General features: G+C 47.2%; 1 long non-coding RNA gene across 1 annotated transcript; it reads right to left on the bottom strand.

The window, feature by feature from the left end:
* Nucleotides 1-527: 527 nt before the first annotated feature.
* Nucleotides 528-19,176, bottom strand: LOC144727608 (uncharacterized). The gene is made up of 2 exons (XR_013587421.1): nt 8,055-19,176; nt 528-5,872 (listed from the first exon to the last, which is right to left on the bottom strand). It is a non-coding gene; the product is annotated as an uncharacterized LOC144727608 (long non-coding RNA).

Genomic DNA, 19,176 nt, shown 5'->3' with positions numbered 1-19,176 from the left:
TAGCCTAAACAGACTGTAATGGGAAGTGCTGTTAGGGAGCACCTATGAAGGCCGGCAGGGCACACACGAGGGGGTGGGTGGCCAGCACCACGCTCAGCCTCCCTTGTGTCTCACCAGTGGCGATCTTTACGCACCGCACCAAGTACTCATTTGATGCTGAGTCGACCTAGGGGAGGCCCAGGACCGGTTCAGATAATCGTCACTGGTGTTAGTGGTCGTCAGCGGGAATCGAACTCGGGTCGCCGGGTTCGTAACGCTACAGCTCCCCCACACACCATGCTCGTCCACTTAAAAAACTCAGAAACATAAATTGTTGCCAAGGATTTTTTCTCCCCAAAACTATTTTAGCATCACGCACACCCTGTGAATCAACGCCCGTGTCATAAATCGTTAACACCATTTATGTGATTCCAAGCTACCTTGGATATCCCCTGTGAAATAAACGAAACTCAGACTTGGACAATTTTGGCGACGTTTTCTCCTTATTCGGAGCCTGGATTAATCCCAGAATGCTGATAGCGATCAGATGAGTTGAGCGTGTGTTTTTAATCATGTCAAAAAGTAACAAACAATAACATGTGCTTTTGATTTGTTCTTTTTTTAGCAAAACTGCATATGAACTACAGTATGGTAGATCAGTAATTTGAAATATTAATCGTAAATAAAGTACATACATTCATTTTTTGTCCTGGGTAAACAGGCGTAATCATATTTGACCAACAAAAATCTGAATACTGTACATCTCTGTGGTGCAGCCCTAAACATACTTTCTCAGGCCACTACTGGAGAGAGTGCGAGATAACTTCTATCGAGGGCATTTTGGCCTACTCTTCCACTCCGACCAGACATGTTGTAAGAGGTGGGAGTAACCCACACTTGTACCGCACCACGTGAAGCCTGCGTGTGGTGGGTGGACAGAGGCGGGGATATTTTAAACATGCCAATTTTGTTTTTTTTCCAACGCCGTGCCAGTAGCTCGAATGGAATCGGCGACCTCTGTATTGCAAGTCCCGTGTGCTACGTATTCTCAAGGTTGTCTGTTCCAAGTTGCACATCACAGAAGACGTTGCCAAAGCCAATATGTAACCTCAGAACACGTTCCATAGCATAGAAACAGAAAATGCGTGTTTTTCTATGTAACAGTCCGATACTTCATATGTTTCAGCCATGTCTGTTGCGATGGCTTTGGAAACCCGGACCGGATCACGTCAGCCCTGGCATCTGGGATCAAGTTTGCGACTGTGGCGTCTTTTGTCCCTTGCTTAGAGCCAAGAGAACTACTCCAGTCCAGCTCCCCAGCCTTGATCTGCACCCAGAACGTCTAAAAAAAACCAGACGCAAGCAGAAGCCCGTGCTTCCACACCACTGTATCTTTCGACTTCCTGTAATCAGGGGCATTTCTTAAAAATAGTTTCAGACCTCGCTCCCGAAAATAGTTCCAGACCTTGCTCCCGAAAAGTCTGGCTCGTGAAGATGTGTGCGACCAGTGAGCGGCCAATCACGGGCTACCGTCAATGGCCACTTGGGCATTATGAGTGTATCAAAACAAGATTACGTCGGAGAGGATAAGATATGCTCATGTGAGGAGGAATCTGATTAATTTGCCTGTGAACTATTAACCTTTACTGTCAAGGGGCAGTGGTAGGTGAACAGTTGCTAAATATAGTAGATTATAAGAATAGGGTTTACCATTTCTGGAAATAAAACAGCTGTGTTAAGATATTAAAACACCAAACTGAAACCTTTTGCAAGGAATCATGTCTGCATTCACCACATATACTTTTGGCGTCCTCTGGTTTAACACTGTTTGAGACTAGGCTCTAAAGAAAGCTGTCTCTGGTGTGGACCAATCAGTTTCAAAGACAATGCATATACTATCAGAGCATGTTTTTTGTTTGCATGTTCACCACAAGTATATGTGGTTAATGCAGACATGATTCCTTACAAAAGGTTTCAGTTTGGTGTTTTAACATCTTAACACAGCTGTTTTATTGCCAGAAAGGGTAAAACCTATTCTTATATTTTTGATACTGGCAAGGAAGGTCCCATGAAATATAGTAGAGTATTTGAAATAAAAATAACACATTATTGAAAAGAAACGTATGTTAAAGCATGTGCACGTACAACCCTCTTGTAAATCCACTGCTAAATAAGAGCCTCCCCACACCGAATGGGTGGGAAGACGTGGGGGTATAGAAGGTAGAGTGGAACGCAGTGCATGCAAGGCCTGTGATAACCCGGCATGCAGGGTGGCCACCTATCCCAGGCACAGTCCTGCCTCAACCATGCTTCGCTTCCACGATCTCAAGAGATGAGGCGCATTCCGGGACGTAGGAGGTCATAAGGTCGTCTGAACGCGTGCAGTGGATGGATGGACGTTGATGGAACACAGAATGCATCGCACAATATACACGGAATACAGATTGCACTGCAACACGAACGACCACTTTTCAAAGCTGAAAAAAAAGTTTACGTTTTTTTTTTCCAACTTCAGCGGTAAGAAGAATCCACTTATTTTTAGGCATCTTGGTGAAAACAAAGAGGCACGTGATTTGACGTAAAGCACACACGACAAGCACCCGCAACATTGGCATTCAACATGCTCGTTACACATTCCCAAGCGGTCGCCGATCCATGGAGGTGGCTGAGTTAGGAGCTGGGGGGTGGGGAGAGTGAAACACCAAAGACACCCCTGCACACAAGAATGGAACATCCCACCGCTAATTACATGCAGGTGCCCCCAGTTGCCCTGCTGCTTCGTGGTTCAGGTGAAGGCAATGATCGTGGAGGCGTGGGAAGGGTCCATTTTCCTTACTCTTAGGTTTTTTCGGTAAAGTCACGTAGGTAAAAAATTTAAATTCATAAAAGTAAAATAAAACTAATTTAAAAATTCACGACCGTCACAGCCACGACAGCTGTAAATTTACTTGATACAGCTGTCGTGGCTGTGACGGTTCCACCTGAAGACGGAGGCTTGTGTTGCTTCCGAAACGTCGTGAATTTTTTAATTTTTTTATTTTACTTTTATTAATTTAAATTTTTTACCTACGTGACTTTACCGAAAAAACCTGAGAGTAGGAATCCTTGCAGTCACGAAAGCTTAAAATCTAGAATCCATTTTCCTTGTTTGGGGTGATGCACAAGTGCTCTCTGGATGGACCAGTTCTTTGTTCCATCAGTCGCGTTTCTGAGGCAAAGCGGGCGCTTTGCCCCGGCAGAAACGCAAATTTCCAACCTCGGGGAACAAACGGAAGTGGACGATTGCATCGCGAACACATCACCAGTCCGTATCTCCCTCCACAGACGGCACCTCTGAATCAAGAGCCTCCTTGCAAGCGGCAAAAAAATTAAAGACATCCGTCAATAACACAGCCCTGAGAATAACACAAAAAATAAAATAAAAACTATAATAGGCAATGGTCCTTATTCAACACGGAGAAGGGCCACCGCCCAAAACAATCACCTCTTATGGATATTGTTCATGGAATAGCAGCAGTGTTATTGATGAATGTGCTGCGGGTTTTGTTACGTATGCTTAGTCCACCTCCATCACCGATGCAATATCGGAGATTTAAATTTAGTGTTTAAAGGGAAACGGTGTGTTTTACCGCTGGCACTTTTTATGTCTAATCTTGCACTTCTTTGATACCCTTAATTGGCTACAACTTTTAAAAGATACATTTTATATTTTAAATTATATTATTTTTTACTTCTTTTTTTATTATCCATATATTTATCTCCGACGTGTTATGTCTGTCATGGACACGCTGTGTGGTTTGTATTTATGAAACTCGAACTTAGGAGCTTCTCAGCTCACAGGGTACTTCAAGATAAACTGAACAAAATATTATTGAAAATACGCTCTGTAGAGCCGAACAGAGCTCCCCCTTGCAACAGATAAAAAAAAAGTGAAAAGGAAAAAAAAAGATACAGAAAAAGCCAGGACACCAGGTCATTAATGTTTGGAATAACATAAAACATTTCTGTGTATAAGGTAAAAAAACCGAAATTTCGAATATGCTGCATTTTCTCCGTAAAGGGCGCACAAGTCGCCTGGAGAAAATAAAAGGAGGTTAAATGTCACGCGCAAATTGCTCGGAGTTTAGCAGAGAAAACATTGCAAAAATTGCCGGGTCTCCTGCAGAACACTGCCATTAAGTTTGCACAAAGGATGTCTTGTCAGCCTGCTCGGTAATAATAGCATATCAGATAAGGATTCAGTTCCACGGGGATGAGCCGGTGACTGCTGTGTCAGACTAATTTTGCCAAATAGGAATAATAAGTGGATATTTGAGACTTGAAATCACTCGGAACTTGTGGGGCCGGTGGCAAAGGGGGGGGGGGGGGTCATGGATGGAGGGGATATTTTATCTCGACGAATTGTTGACTTTACAGAGGTAAAGTCGAGATTCAAATACCTGTACATGTGGCAATATAAATGGTTTCACAATGGAGTGTTTTCTTAAGCATAAATGAACTCATAAATACCACGGCAATAAACCTTTATTCATATCTAATGTAATGCATGTTATTCATTTCTGGGAACAATTTCATGAAATTGTATTTTAATTTAAAACAACGTTGATTGTTACATTTTGAATACATAACCTTAGGCGAGTTCGCTGTAGATGCACATTGCTTTGGTGTGCATGGATAGGAATTAAACTTGGGTGGATTTCTTAGCCGCGGCTAACATTAATGGCGAGTGACATCGGAACCGGTTCTTGGTCCCCCTTTCACCAGCACGCACTGACCAGCATGGTGAAGTATGGTCAAACAACTTCCCATTACGAACATTTCACACAGAGGCCTTCATCCAGCAATACATTTTAAAATGGCAGATTTTTTTTATTCCTGTAATATGTGGAATTGTCATACAGAGTACTAACCATGAGTTTAAAAAAACACAGCCTTCGTGCATTATGAAACTACCATCAACAGCGAGTGAAGAACTGCATTGTGGTCTTCTTGTCTTGGGTCACCATCAAACACATCTGAAAACATGTGCAGCAGAGACAGCTGGAGGCCGGTTTCATCTTTATTAGGAATCATCAGTAACGTATAGTCACCGATGCTCACGAACCACCACACCACTGCTCGGCTTGGCACACACGCTCAGCTGATCCGTCACCCTTTGCCAAGCAAGAATAATCAAACGCAGACCTCAAAGCTCAGGAGGTTTGGTTTCTCCACAGGGTCATTCGTTTTCACAATTTTTTGCACCTTTTTGTATTCGTTTTATTTTCTTCTTACCTGGTCAGAGTGCTCCAGTATGCCTTGCAAACCGCCAATTTTTCCCCGTGCAAATTTCACTGCTCTCTCATCTTTCTCCCAGCTCACTGCGCCGTAGACACGGCGTCAAGAGCAGCGGGCGGCCCTCCTACCCGACAGCGGCAAATTTCGCTGCGTCAAAATCGGCGGCCGTTGCGCCCCACTCCCTCGAGGAGGTGGGGGGGGGCGTCGTGCCGAGCATTCGGTGCCGAATTTAAGTACGAGTGAATTAGCAAGCACAATACACCTCTTTACAGGGTTAATACCTAAAGCAAGCCGGTCGCCAAGGCAGCTGGATTCGCGTCTGTAAAACAGTGCTAAAACACGGCACTTTGCTCTACCCGCCCCGAGCCTCCTTTTCCTCCCCCCCACACACACACACACCTACCTCTCCCCTCCCCCACCAGCTTTCCTTTTCGCCTGGGGCAAAGGAATTCTGTGAAGGAGAACGGCGATCGATCGTTTGAGAAGACGGCGGAGGCTCTGGGTTTGTTTGTTTTCACTGTTTATGTCAGTCTTGTGGTTTCCAACGCAGCCAACCGCGACGGGCGACGTCACAACAACACTCGTTCTCAGCGTGCGTTCTCTCCAGACGTGAGTCCTGTGGGCACTCAAAATGGAAGATAAAAAACAATGACTGCGGCGATGGCGATGAAGATGATGACAAATGACATTACAGTACTGTTATATTATTATTATTACAAAGAATTACACGATCGATTGATTTTTCCACCGATTTATTATTCGGCTATTTTCTCTCTAGCGTTGATGTCGACGACGCACTGCCAAGGGTTTCGGCTGAGTCAATCCAGCTCAGGAGTTGGGTACATTTTTTTCACATCGAGGGCTGAACAGGCACTTTGAAATATCTTTTTGCGAGCCACACATCAACATACATCGGTCACTTCTGTCACGGCAAGAGGCCCTCATGCTGCGAGATGTGACTGCTGGTGACAAAGTGTTGCCACGTCGAACAAAAATATTCCACTCTCGCATCTGATTCGTGTGGCTGGCTAAGATGCTCGGAGTAATGGATGAATGTCGATTTCACCCTCGCAGAGGCTTTTCGCTGGCCGTCGAACAAAGGCTTCTGCGTCCGTCTCGTGCGCTCGACCTTCCGATATTTGGAAACCACCGGAGCAGTGCACTTTTAAATTTAGATAGAAAAATTATTTCTTCAGAACTGCTTTTTGTGTTAAGTTTGTTGTCCTTCCCCCGCACCTCCGATTATACGCGGTTGGCTACGTACGGTGCGAAATAAGTTCAACATGCATTCATACTAACCATTGGAACCTCATTTGCCAGTAAAAAATATGATAATTGGTTTTTTACCCTTCTATCTGGCAACAAAACTGACACCTTTTTTACAAGGAGTCATGTTTGCATAGACCGCAATACCTGCAGTCATAATGCAAACAAAAAATATAACTCTGATAATGTATGCACTGTCCTTGAAGTTGATTGGTCCACACCCGAGACAGCTTTCCTTAGAGCCTAGTCTCATGGGTTGGACCAGATGACGCCAAAAGGCGCATTCATACTTAAGATTGTGGGCCCATTTCAGGCTGGCCCACAGGACACATACAGGTTCGCCACCCGTGACTTTGGATGATTCCCAGATAAGGATTAAACTTCACTTTTCACCGCTGATGTGCATTACCAAGGATAGAACCCGGATTACTGGGATTGCATTTCCGTGTGCAAACCACTATACTAACTGCTCCCCATTTCACAAAGACAAAGATCCCCAGCATAGCCTTAACAAGGAACTGGGGCAAGTGCTGATGGCGAACACTCGTGAAATGCCAGCACGACCCGCGAGGGGATGGAGTGGCTAGCACCATGCCCAGCCACCTTGTTTTCCCCTCGTGTTGATGTTCACGCATAGCACCAGGTACTAACTTAAGTCTGAGTTAACCTAGGTGAGATCCAGGACTGGTTTTATAATGTCGCCACCGATGTCGGCCATGAACGTAAATCGAACTCGGGGTTGCCAGGTTCATGGGTTTTCAGTGCAAACCCACTGCACTACTGTTCCCCAAAGACACAAACACGCACACACACACACACGTGTCTCCCACACATGCACTATTGTTAAAAACAGCGGACACAGGATGCACGTAAGCATTTAGGCGTGAACTGCAATCTGGTTCCCTTCGTCTAGACAGCCATTGCGTGCTGACCACAAGTTGCACTTGCGAACCCCCCCCGAATGAATCATATGTTGTGTGTGTTCATTTTGATGTTAATGTTGACATTAATCAATGTATCGGCCAGTAAAAATAAACAAGCGATGCGCCGCCCTACTTTAATGCACCGCTCTTAAAATTGAAACCCCATTTATTAAGAACTGTTTTTTGTGTTTAGTTCGCTAATACATAAAGGACATTGTACGTAAGGAAGGACCAGTGGTGCAGTGATCGGCACTTCTCACTATGAACCCAGCTACCCAAGTTAAATTCCCGGTCACGGCGAACACGATTTTGCGAGTGATATCTAAACTTATCCTGCCACTCACCCCCTTTCCCCTTCACAACCGCGCACTTGACCAGCGTGGTGAAGTATGGTCAAACGACCTCCGCGACGAACGTGGTGTGCGGGAGTGGGACCCTTCATCCAGCATCGGATTGACAAATTCGAACGATCAATGATTACAAATATCAACACGATTTAAACGTTTCGTCCGAATCGTTCCTGCTTCAAGCCAGTAAGCCTGGCTGTTTGGTCAATGGCCTTTGGTCAAACCCTGGGAGTTCTCTGCCCTACAGTTCACACAAGTTTACCTGCGATGATGGGGCGAGGGGCTGGCTTCCACGTAGCGGGTGGAGGCTGCATTTGCAAGGAGGGAAATGCCAGGCTACGAGTAGACGGGAATTGTCGACAGGGCCCGCCCGTTATGATTTATCCAAACCGCTATCCGCTCTCTCCTCCTCCTCCGCTTGCTCGCTCCATTCTACTCTCTCTCTCTCTCCCCCTTTCCCGGTTTCAGCTCGGCATTTCTCAACAACTCACCCGAACACACTCTGTACACAATCTCAAACTCTCCCAGTAGTCTGTTATCTCTCCCTACTCGCCTGGTGTGTTCCCCCACTCTCTCGCAGTCGGTTTGTCCATCTCTGCCACAATGCGGGGTCAATTTATTTCTCCTTACCACACTATATCACTCGATGTGCGTGTGTGTACGTGTCGTCAACATCAGTAACGAATATTTTAACCTATTCTGGGCCTCCCCTAAGTCGACTCAGCCATACATTAATACCTAGTCGGGTGTGTAAACATCAGCATTTGGGAGACAAAGGCGGGTGGGATCGCGCCAGCCTTCATAGGTGCTCTGCTAACAGCACTTTCCCCAATCGCCAGACAAGTCTATACGGGGAAGCGTTGTCTGTGTGTGCGTCTCGCTCTCCCCCACACGCTCCACAACCCAGACACCCTGCCGCCCCGATTCTGCGGATTTTCCGCTAGTGACTACTCATTACCACCCAGCCTCCGGATCAAGCCTCGCGTCTCAAACGAGTGCCATTATCAACGAGCTTTGGGTTGTTGTTGTTGTTGTTTTTGTTTCTCGTTCCCTTTTCGTTCTAAACTTTTCCATCTGGCGGCGGTCTTCCACGAGCTCGCGTGACCTTAAACGCGACGGCGAGCGAGCAGGACCACGAGTGATCTCACGGAGTGAAATCGAAAAATCGGCTCCGTGTCATTATTGTTTTTTCTTTCGCTCCATCGCGTCCGCATTTAGCCGCGCGTGCGATCGCGACGTGCTTCGTTTATCCAGCGAGTCGACGCTGCGTGTGCGGTGGTGGGATCCAAATCCATCTGCGTGTTCATCATCGCTGCTCACGACGTCGTCGTCTGCGCTTGATATCAATCGTGCTGCCCCCCTCCCCAGTGCTCCCCCACCCCCCTTTTGTGCGATTCAATTATTCATTTCAGGGTCACCATTCACTTCGGATATTGGGATCTACGGATGAAGTGCGCGTATGTTGAACTTTTATCGCACCGTACGTAGCCAACCGTGCTAATTATTATAATGTCGTTTTGTTTTCATGATTTATTTGTGATGCCCATCCACTGCGTTCTGTCCCACCCGTCCCACGAGTCTGAATGCAGTAGATTCGCACAACATTGAGAATGATCAAATCTTACGTTGCGCGATCAAATGCACATCACCCTGAACGTGCCCGAACCCCTCCAGAGCTCAGAAGCTAAGCGGTCTTGAACCTGGTCGGCGCTTGTATGGGCCACAACAGCTCGCCAAAACAGGCGTCATAAAAGCAGCAACACCTGTTGTTGTTGTTGTTCTGCACTCACCCGCACCTTCGCAAGCCCCCCACTGACCGGTGTGGTGAAGTATGGTCAAATATCCCTTACGGACGCCAAGATGTGGGGAGGCCCTCATGGAGCAGTGGACTGACCAACAAACTCGGCTGTCCGCGTGCATCACGAGTGCAGCGATTCAATTTCGATCGATGAATCAGAAACGGGGCGCGTCCGGGAGCACGCCCACCGAGGAGACGGAGCGATGAAAGCAGTTCATCTGCAGGTACTCGGCGAACTATTACATCGCGGGATCACGAGAGGCGGCGGCTGCGGCAGCGGCTTGGGGCAGCCTTCATCCAGCAATGGATCGACCATGGATGATGATGATAATGATTTCTATTTATAGATTTCGTGACTGCAGGGATTCATCTTCTTGGTTCTTTCGGTAAAGTCACGTAGAATGGAAGTAGACATTCAGATGCTGTCTCCCCGACAGACCTGCTCTCCACCTGAAGACGGCTGCTTGCGTTGTGGCCGAAACGTCGTGAGAATTATTTTATTATGTTTTATTTTTTATTATTTTATTATTTCCCTTCTACGTGACTTTACCGAAAGAACCAAGAAAAAAATTATGATGATTAAGATTCAACGCGTGCGCCTTCGCTCCGCCGCAAAGCGCGACGTCAAAGCGACCGCGCAGACACGAGTGCTCCAAGGCCGCCTTTGATGCGAGCGAGGACGAGTAGGGGGGGGGTGGTGGTGGTGGTGGTGGCAGGGGAAGGGAGTTGGGAGCTTTGGGGGGGGGGGGTGGCATTCGGCGGCGCGGCGAGATGAGAGCCGCCGACGGGCCCCCGCGGATGCTCGTTAGTTGCGCGAGCCGATGGGCGCAGCGCCAGTTGACCTCCACGGCCGCTCGGAAATTCGCACGCGGGACGTGTCCACGTGCTCGCTACACGCTGCGCGTGCGTTTTACTCGAGGAGAGGTGAGCGTGGCCTGTGCAACTCGACGAGTGGACGGCGGTGGTCTTTGGAGTTTCACCGGGAGAACGCGTCGCGTGGCTGCCCCGATCACTGGAGGGCGGCTCGAACATTCGGGATTCGGCCCTTGGGGATGAAGCGTATCAGGCCTTTGACACAAAGTGAGGATTGTCATGATCATATTCGTTGGGTCTTTCGGTAAAGCCACGTAGATAGAAAAAAATATTTAAAAAATCACGACGTTTCGATCGCAACACAAGCAATCGTCTTCAGGTGATTTTTGTTATTTTTTTTCTATCTCCGTGGCTTTACCGAAAGACCCAAAGAATATGAATTCCTGCAGTCACGAAAGCTTTAAGCCAAGATTGTGATGGTCGCTTTCTTGTTATTTACACGTAAGGGACTGGCTAATTGGTGTGCAGCGTTGTGGGATGCAATTGCATGAGTGACACTCTATGAATTGAAATAACTTTTTTTTATATTGTAAGATAATGAATCGGACAGGTGAACGTGTACAATCCCTGCGGAAATCGACCCCTCCATAATTGAACTCCGCGCTCAACAAGGCAGCAACCCACCCCAACCACTTTCGTTGCCCGCGTCTCGCGGACAACTCCACCATACGACAATCGCGCCTCGCTTCTCAGGGTGAAGCATTAAAGCAGCGCCCCCCCCCAAACCCAACGCGGCTTCTTTTCGGTCAAAATGCCACGTGGGGCTGTGCGCTAGAGACACACCGCGCCCGCCCCGTGTCAACCATGCGTTACCTCTCACCCCTTTCGTGCAACCCGACTACCCAACGCGTAAATATATACTTCTGACAACCGCCCCTGCCAAAAACACTCCCCTATGACCGACGCGCAGCATGAGTAGGGTTATCTATCCAGCGATGGACTGACAAAAGAGACGTGACGATAGCTTTATAACAGGAAAAAAAAGTATTCACTCGTGAAACGGTTGAGACAGAGGCCCTTCTTCTTCAGAGCGTACAGAGGTCCATAATTCTAGATTTGAAGCTTTCGTGACTGCAAGGATTCATACTCTTAGTTCTTTCGGTAAAGTCGCATTTTTGGACCATCTTATCTGACAGGCACTATTTTACTCTACCGAGTGTTAACATCCCCAGCGTTTAACAGTACTCTCATTTTTTACCTACGTGACTTTATCGAAAGAACTAAGAGTACGTACAGAGGTCATCACTGTTCATTCTCCTGCTTGCTTTCGCGTGCCACTATTCGTTGACTCACAGCTGTAGATCACACTTCACAGTGTGGTGCCCAGAAATTGGTGGAAAACTCGAAGAAATGTTACGATTTTTGAACTGACGTGTGACTGCCAAAGCAGTCGCTTAATTTGTTTTATTTCGAATTCCAACTCCTCCCATTCTCTTGAGATGTCCCCAACTCCATCCCCACGTAGCCCCTATTACCATCGACCACCCAGCCTGGGCTGCAGTGACCTCACAGAAAACACTTCTTGAAGTGTCCATCAGCAGAGCGAAGTTTAATAAGGTCCATAATCCAGTTTTTTGGAGGTTAAATCGCATAAATTTGCCAATTCGTTACTAGTACAGCACACCGGTTTGTTGGAGAGTTAAATCCACAAAATGTACAATCTGTAATTACAACTAGCATCATCAAGCGGCAGCCAGATTTGCGGAGAAACCCTCCTGTTTCGTTCTATGTATACGGTGCTGTGAAAATAGCATTTACAACATTCAGCTCAACTGCTGCCACCAACCAAACATCGGTGTGCGTCTCACTAAGTTGGGAAACCACGGCTTACATGAAACGTCCATCCGTCCGATACGTCCCTTAGATTTGACTCGACGGAAGATACGACCAAAAAAAGACAAGCCGCTCTTATCTTGCAGATAACGTATATTCGGGCGGTGCGCCCCGGTTAGTCCGACTCTTAAGTTGTAAGCCTTGTTCATAAAAAAAAACACGTTAAAGTCTCGGTCACACGTACTACGGTGCGCTGGACTGACACGAGACACGTACGTATGGAAATCGATGGAGGTGACATGACAGCCATGTCACTTGAGTGCCTGATGATGACTTACTTCCCCGACGAGCCGATGAATTGTCAAGATTCGAAGTTGAGGTTCGATTCAAGAATCTTTTGTTATTTTTCGCGTACGATTTCTCGTTTTCTTTCCCCGTCTCGTACTGTTTTGTCTACTCCGTTCGCCGACGTGTAAAATGTACACGTCGTTCACATAATCATCAGCAGCCATTGCCCATCTACTGCTGGAGGAAAACCTCCCCACGCCGTCACTATCCCTCGCGCTTCTGCACGCGAGCTGGCTCATTGCTTTACCTCCATGCTGCTCATCGACTCGACTACGTTCTCTCCTGTGGCTACCACTGCATCAACAGTCTCGACCATGAGGCATATTCCATCTCTGTGTCAAACCAAAACGCACTCTCATTCTTAACAGGCAATCTGAGGATGTCACTGTGTTCTCGTATCCACGTGTTTCACATTCTATTTCTCAGTTTAAATAATTTGCATGTCATTGCATCGTCATATTTGAACTCTTAAAAGTACGATTCAATGCAAGCATCAAGAGTGTAATGATCAATTTATTCATCAAATTTTCTTGTCTTTTTCCCCAAATGTACCCCAATTGTGCTGTCAGCATCACGTCAGGAAACATTCGTACATCTCGTAGAACAGGATATCAACCCGTGTTACAAAAAGGTCTATGACAGCAGTTATCACACATCGATTTCTGAACTCTCACGTAACCTCTGATACTGTGCGCAGAAGCGGGCTGCACGTTCCCACCTATCCTGCTTTCGGGAGTAATGCTAGTCGCATGACAGTCAAATCAAGATTTTTGTTGTTGTTAATTCTCAGAGCTGTAACTCAACGAAAGAAAACGCTAAATAAAATTTAATACGATGTCCTTTTTTATGCGCAGTCAATATGTGACCTGGCTGGATTACAGCTTTGCCATCTCAACGCTCTGACCTCCGAGCTACCTAACGACATCGAGAATGAATTTGAATTCATAATTTTCATTACTGGGGCAGGCCACGCAAAGATCTCATCAAATTTGTGTCGTTAAGAACCCTCCATCACCCGACTCCGGTAAATAATGTTTTTGTAACGAGTCAGTTATTATTGTTTCAGCTCACTGGTAAGTTGAAGAACAATCCCCGCAATTAAATTTAGCAACTGTATCAAATTGCTAAATTATATGTATGAGTCATAATCAATTATGAATGATTCATAATATTGGTGCGAAAAGCTATATGTTACGCACAGTACATATTTTACGTCGTACACATTTTACACAAATGTTTACGATAATTGTAACAGCAAATGATCTCTCCCCCAGCACTAAATTACATATTTGGCATTGGTCCATTAAAATAAAATGTATAAACTAGAACGGCTTGGCGACCCGCTGTTGGCCTCGTACAAGGATGCAAATCAATTGTGTGGGGCTTTGGATGCCCTCTGCCTTGGAAATTACACCACTGGCAAGCGATTGTCCCTGGCAGTTCCATTCCCATAAGTCGAGAAGAAAATGTAACATTTGCGCCCAGACTTATTTTCATCTTTCAGCAGGCTCCTATAAATGAATGTGACCGGCTGGGAATCTTTTCTTTGTTGAAATGCCCTCCTTTAGTTTCCATCTTCTATTGTTTGTTTATTTTATTATGAATGCACACGTTGACACATTGACACGTGTGCATGTCTATGTGCAATCTATGAGTTCCAGAGTTTTTATTTCAGCATGAATATATACATTGGGGTGGGGAGGGAGATGGCCATGCTGTGGTTAGCACACTAATCTCTGAACCCAGCGCCTCTTCAGTTTCATTCACGGCCAACATCGGTGGCCAGTGATAAGTGAACCCTGTTCTGGGCACACCCTTCACCGATGCAGACAAACCAGTGTGGTGAGGTATGGTCAAACACCCATGAATGACACCATATGCACAGCGAGTCCTCATTAGGTTCAGCTGTAAATTATAAATTTGTATTACAGTATGTTGCTCATTTGAGAATTATTTCAATAATTGCTAAGAGCAACAGATTCATACTTTATAATTCTGAATTGACCATAAACAGTATTGCTGCTGGCAAACTCACCGTTTCATTTTCACGGTGCAAAAATAAAATATGACTTCATGTTTAAAAATGGGTTTAATGGCTACACTATCCTCGCAGGGCATGTGTAAACAGAATGGAATTTTAAGTAGTATCTTCAGCCAAAACTGTATTAAAGTTGATTTTAATATATTTGCCATTTTTTATATACCATAAATATGACAAAAAATTGTACTTATACCCAGCCAAGTATGTTTTTTTCCCTTCATTTTATTAAATTACACTCTTGTACCGTTGTTTTTACTTATGCTGCGTGCGTTTAGCAATACATGATGGCAGAACGCTCCAGATGGAAAAAAACCGGGATTTTGCAAACAACGTTCAGTGTGCTTTTATAGATTAAAACAAAAGCACAGCGCTTTTAACGATAGACGCAGATGGTATCGTTGTGGTGCACGAAACCGTTAAGATAACGAAGCACAACGAAAGACGTTTACAGTTCCACGGATGTGGGGGCTTGGCATGAACGAGCCTCGGCAGCAGAAACGCAGCCACCGTCGTTTCCACGGCAACGCCGCAATAACCCGAGCAAGGCCTCGTCCCAGGGGTCGCAAACGGGTTTTGATTCCTTACCCGTACCCGGCCACACCAGGGTCGCAAACGGGTACCCGTACCCGGCCGTACCCGTACCCTACCCGTACCCGGCCGGGTACGGGTAGGGTACGGGTATCGGGTACCCGATTGCGACCTCTGGGATGAAGCCATGTTGCAGGCGCGGGTGGGTTGATTCTAGGAACTTGAATTGTGAGAAGAGACAAGACGTTGGGAAATGAGTGACAAACGGTGACTCACCAGTGACTCACGGCCTACCCGTACCCGTACCCGGCCGCACCAGGGTCACAAACGGGTGCCCGTACCCGGCCGGGTATCGGGTAGGGTACGGGTATCGGGTACCCGGTTGCGACCTCTGCCTCGTCCGCACCGGGAGGCAAACCTCAAACGCCTTTCCCTCTCCACCTCAAAAGTGGCAGCTTCGACGGGACGACGACCATCCGATGGGAGTTTCACACGGGGACGCGTTGTCAGTTTTCACGGAAGGTGTTTGTAATCAACTCCACTTCGACCGATTCCCACGGTTTAAAAAAAAACGGTTTGAATGCCACTCGACCCCCTTGGCTCCCAACCGCAAGTTGAAAAGTTCAAACCCGAACTCTACCCCTGCTGATGCCACAAACACGTGCAAGCGGGAGTAAAAGGTCTCACGCCGAGGTAGATGACTTGGCCTTTACGCCCCTGACCTCTGACCTCAACACCATGCCCTTTGCGGCCGTCTCCCGCAGGAGCGCAAAAGGAAATACGTTTGGCAAATTGGCATTTTCTTCAGAGGGCGAGCAGCCTAAGCCTCAAAGAACCCGTCGCGTGCCCCCCCGATCTTTCACCAGAGAAGGTCACCCCATGTCAGTGTCACGACCAAATTAGCCAGCGGCCGGCAGCCACGGCGCGCGCCGTGCGCCACTTCAAAAGCACGGCCCGTCAAGAGGCCCCGCGTAGCAGCGGCGGAGTGTGAAACGCGAACACAGAAAATAACAATTACACACGCAAGCCCACAGGTCTCCTCTTTCAACCGGCACTTAGATCTTGCTTCCGCACCCTTGTGAATACGCCATCAGTGGTCGTTATTAATGATAATTCGCAGTCCTTTGTCAATCTCCACTGCTGGAGAAAGGCCTCCCCCAAGACCAAATTCGCTATGGGTGTTGTACGACCATGCTTCACCATGCTGGTCAGTGGAGGTTGGAAAGATGGGGTGGAGGGCTCTGAAATGGTTCAGATATCACTCATCACTGAAGGTAGCCGTGGCCAGGAATCAAGTTGCCAGGTTCCAAGCGCACTGTGCTAACCGCTGCACCACCGCTCCAACCCCAAGGTCCTAATAGAGCCCAACTGGGATTTCCCACTCTGGAAACACATACATGGCACCGTCTTTATACAAACAGTGCATTTGGGGTTCCATCCACCGAATCTTGTAAATCTGCCTACTCCGAGTTCCGAGAGCCCAAATAACTTAGCCTAATCCGCCGTCCCACGTATAGATAAATGTGAAAATGCCGCATGGCCAGTGTGGGAAAGTTAAACAATTTGGCCGATGCATTGCGTTTACAGCGGGATTTATTCACGTCTGCCTTGGACGGCAAGGCCACAGCCGTGTTCGCTTGGAGCTGCGGCAGCGGCGGCAGCGGCCCAAGCGCCGGCCAGGGGGGATCACGCCAACTGGCAAATAACGCATTCTCCGGCAGGAGTGGGGGTCGAGCGGGAGCGAGTGGGAGAAAGGGGAATGGAAGAAATGCCGATGGGGGTGGGGGGGTTGGACTCCTCAGTCAGTCGGAGAAACGGCGAGAAAAATAAAATAAAAAATCCACTTCACTCGACTCAAACGCCAACGTGTCACGGTTCGTCTGTCACCGTGGCATGGTTCCTGACGCTAATGTGCTCCTTTCACTTAGACGGTCGAATTGGCGTTGTGGGCAGAGCACTCATTAATGAGGCGGAGCGATTCCTGCTGTTCACGGGGACCGTTTGCCCATATTTCACCACGCCGGCCAACGCGGGTTTACCACAACCAGTTAAGATGTCAACTTCGCATCTCGGAAGCCCCGTGGCCGGGCACCGAACTCCGGTCGCAAAGGGCTCAAGGCGCAGCGTGTGCCACCGCTCTGCCCCGTCGCTGGGCAGTATCTCCAGGAAACAATGGCACACGACGTCGTGAGGTTCACGTCGCGTCAATTCAGAAGGACGCGGTGAACGAACCACCGCAGGCGGTTCGCCGCGCGCGCAGGAGTCGTAGCTCAACAACTCGAGCTTCGAATTGACTTGCGAATAACAAAAAAAAGGACAGCCCTTCCCCCCGCAACTCCAAGTCACCGTTGCAATCAGAGATTATGAACGTCTCTGGGCTCCCAGAAGAATACAGATGAAATCCAGTAATAAAGATGAGAAAGTGAAATGTAACACAAGTGCAAAACAAAGCTCTGTTTTAATGGCGCAACGTTGCTTCATTCAGGTTAACACGTGGTAAGCTTTCGCGACCGATATCATCCATGATACAGGGTTTTTTTTCGGGTTCGATTGCGTAAATGTATAAATGTGTTGTTGAACCCGCCACCACCCGACACAGCCAATTCGTAAGGTTTGTCACGTAAACTGGAACATGCCAATTAGTTACTAGTACAGCATACCAGTGGGGCGGTGGCGAGTTTAACGGCACATTTATACATTCACGCAATCGAACCCAAAAAAAAACTCTATTATAGTTGCTTCATTCGTTCACTCATTCTGCATCTTGGCTGTGGGAGTGCGGCCAAGGGTCAACCCCTTCTTAACTCTTCCCAGAGGCTCAATCTTAACCCACGCGGCCAACAAGGGGCCTTTACAATATCATTTACTGTGACTGCCTTAAAATGTCACAGAATGTCACGAAAAATCTAAACTGGAGGGGGGGGGAGGGGGGGAGCACTGAAGCCAAAGGCTCCAGAGTCGTGCCGATGACACGCAGGCCCAGGAATGACGTCACCTGATCACAAGTTGCAATCACGCTCAAACTTTTCCTTTCACAGGGAGATTTGAAAATGAGCTTTAGCCGGCTCGAATCGGATAATCTTGCTGATGCCACGGTTTGTTGCCCCGGAGGGAAGGAGTCTGCTGTTCGACTTGGCGTCAGCCTTGGGCGCGCAGATAAACTTTTTGTTTATTTAAATTTTCCTTTCTACAAAGGCGGTCGGACAATGCTGGGCAGTCCACTAAATAAAGGCGTGTTGTGTTTCAGCGACTGCTGGACACCTTGCCCCTGGGGAAACTTTGCTCGTGACAACTTAGGATAACGTTTCAGTGTTGGAGCGTTGTGCGCTGTGGGCGCCACAATAGCGGTTCTCTATTCGTCCAGCAACAACCATCGACACATTATAATCAAAAGACTCGAATTCAAGTGTGCTGCTTGACCACCACAGCCATATCATAGATTGTCTACCCGACATCGAAGAGAATTTTGTGTCAATCGACCGATTCGCCCGTTTCAGAAAATATATAATCTTATCTAAAATGTATAAAGCGCCTTTATGCAAGGCGCTTTACAAGGGTTATGAGTGGTACAATGAGGGTAGCTAAAAGTGATATCGTGAATAGGGATGGGGGGTATGGGGAGGGAGGTTAGTGGGTTGGGGAATTACGGGGTTACCTAGGGATGTAGGGAAGGATGGGCCAGGGAGAAGAGGTGGGTGTTGAGGAAGGAACAGAAACTCGGCAGGGAGGAGGGTGCTTCTCGCTTCATGTGGAGGGGAAGTTTGTGCCAGTGCAAGGGGGGGGGGGCAAGTAAGGAAAAGAGCGAGGAGAGGGGAGGGGACGGTTAAAGAGAAAATGATTGTATATTATAATTACTTATTAATTCCATAACGTAAACGTGTATCCGTATCGATTTAAAACTTTCGTGACTGCAGGGATTCATCTTCTTGGTTCTTTCGGTAAAGTCACGTAAAAGGAAAATAATAAAATGATAAAAATAAAACATTATAAAATAATAATTCTCACGACGTTTCGGCCACAACG

This window comes from Lampetra planeri, chromosome 26 (assembly GCF_965212315.1).
Source record: "Lampetra planeri chromosome 26, kcLamPlan1.2.h2, whole genome shotgun sequence".
Taxonomy (NCBI): Eukaryota; Metazoa; Chordata; class Hyperoartia; order Petromyzontiformes; family Petromyzontidae; genus Lampetra; species Lampetra planeri.
Note: the sequence above shows the minus strand (reverse complement) of the source record. Positions and strands in the feature narration are given on the sequence as shown.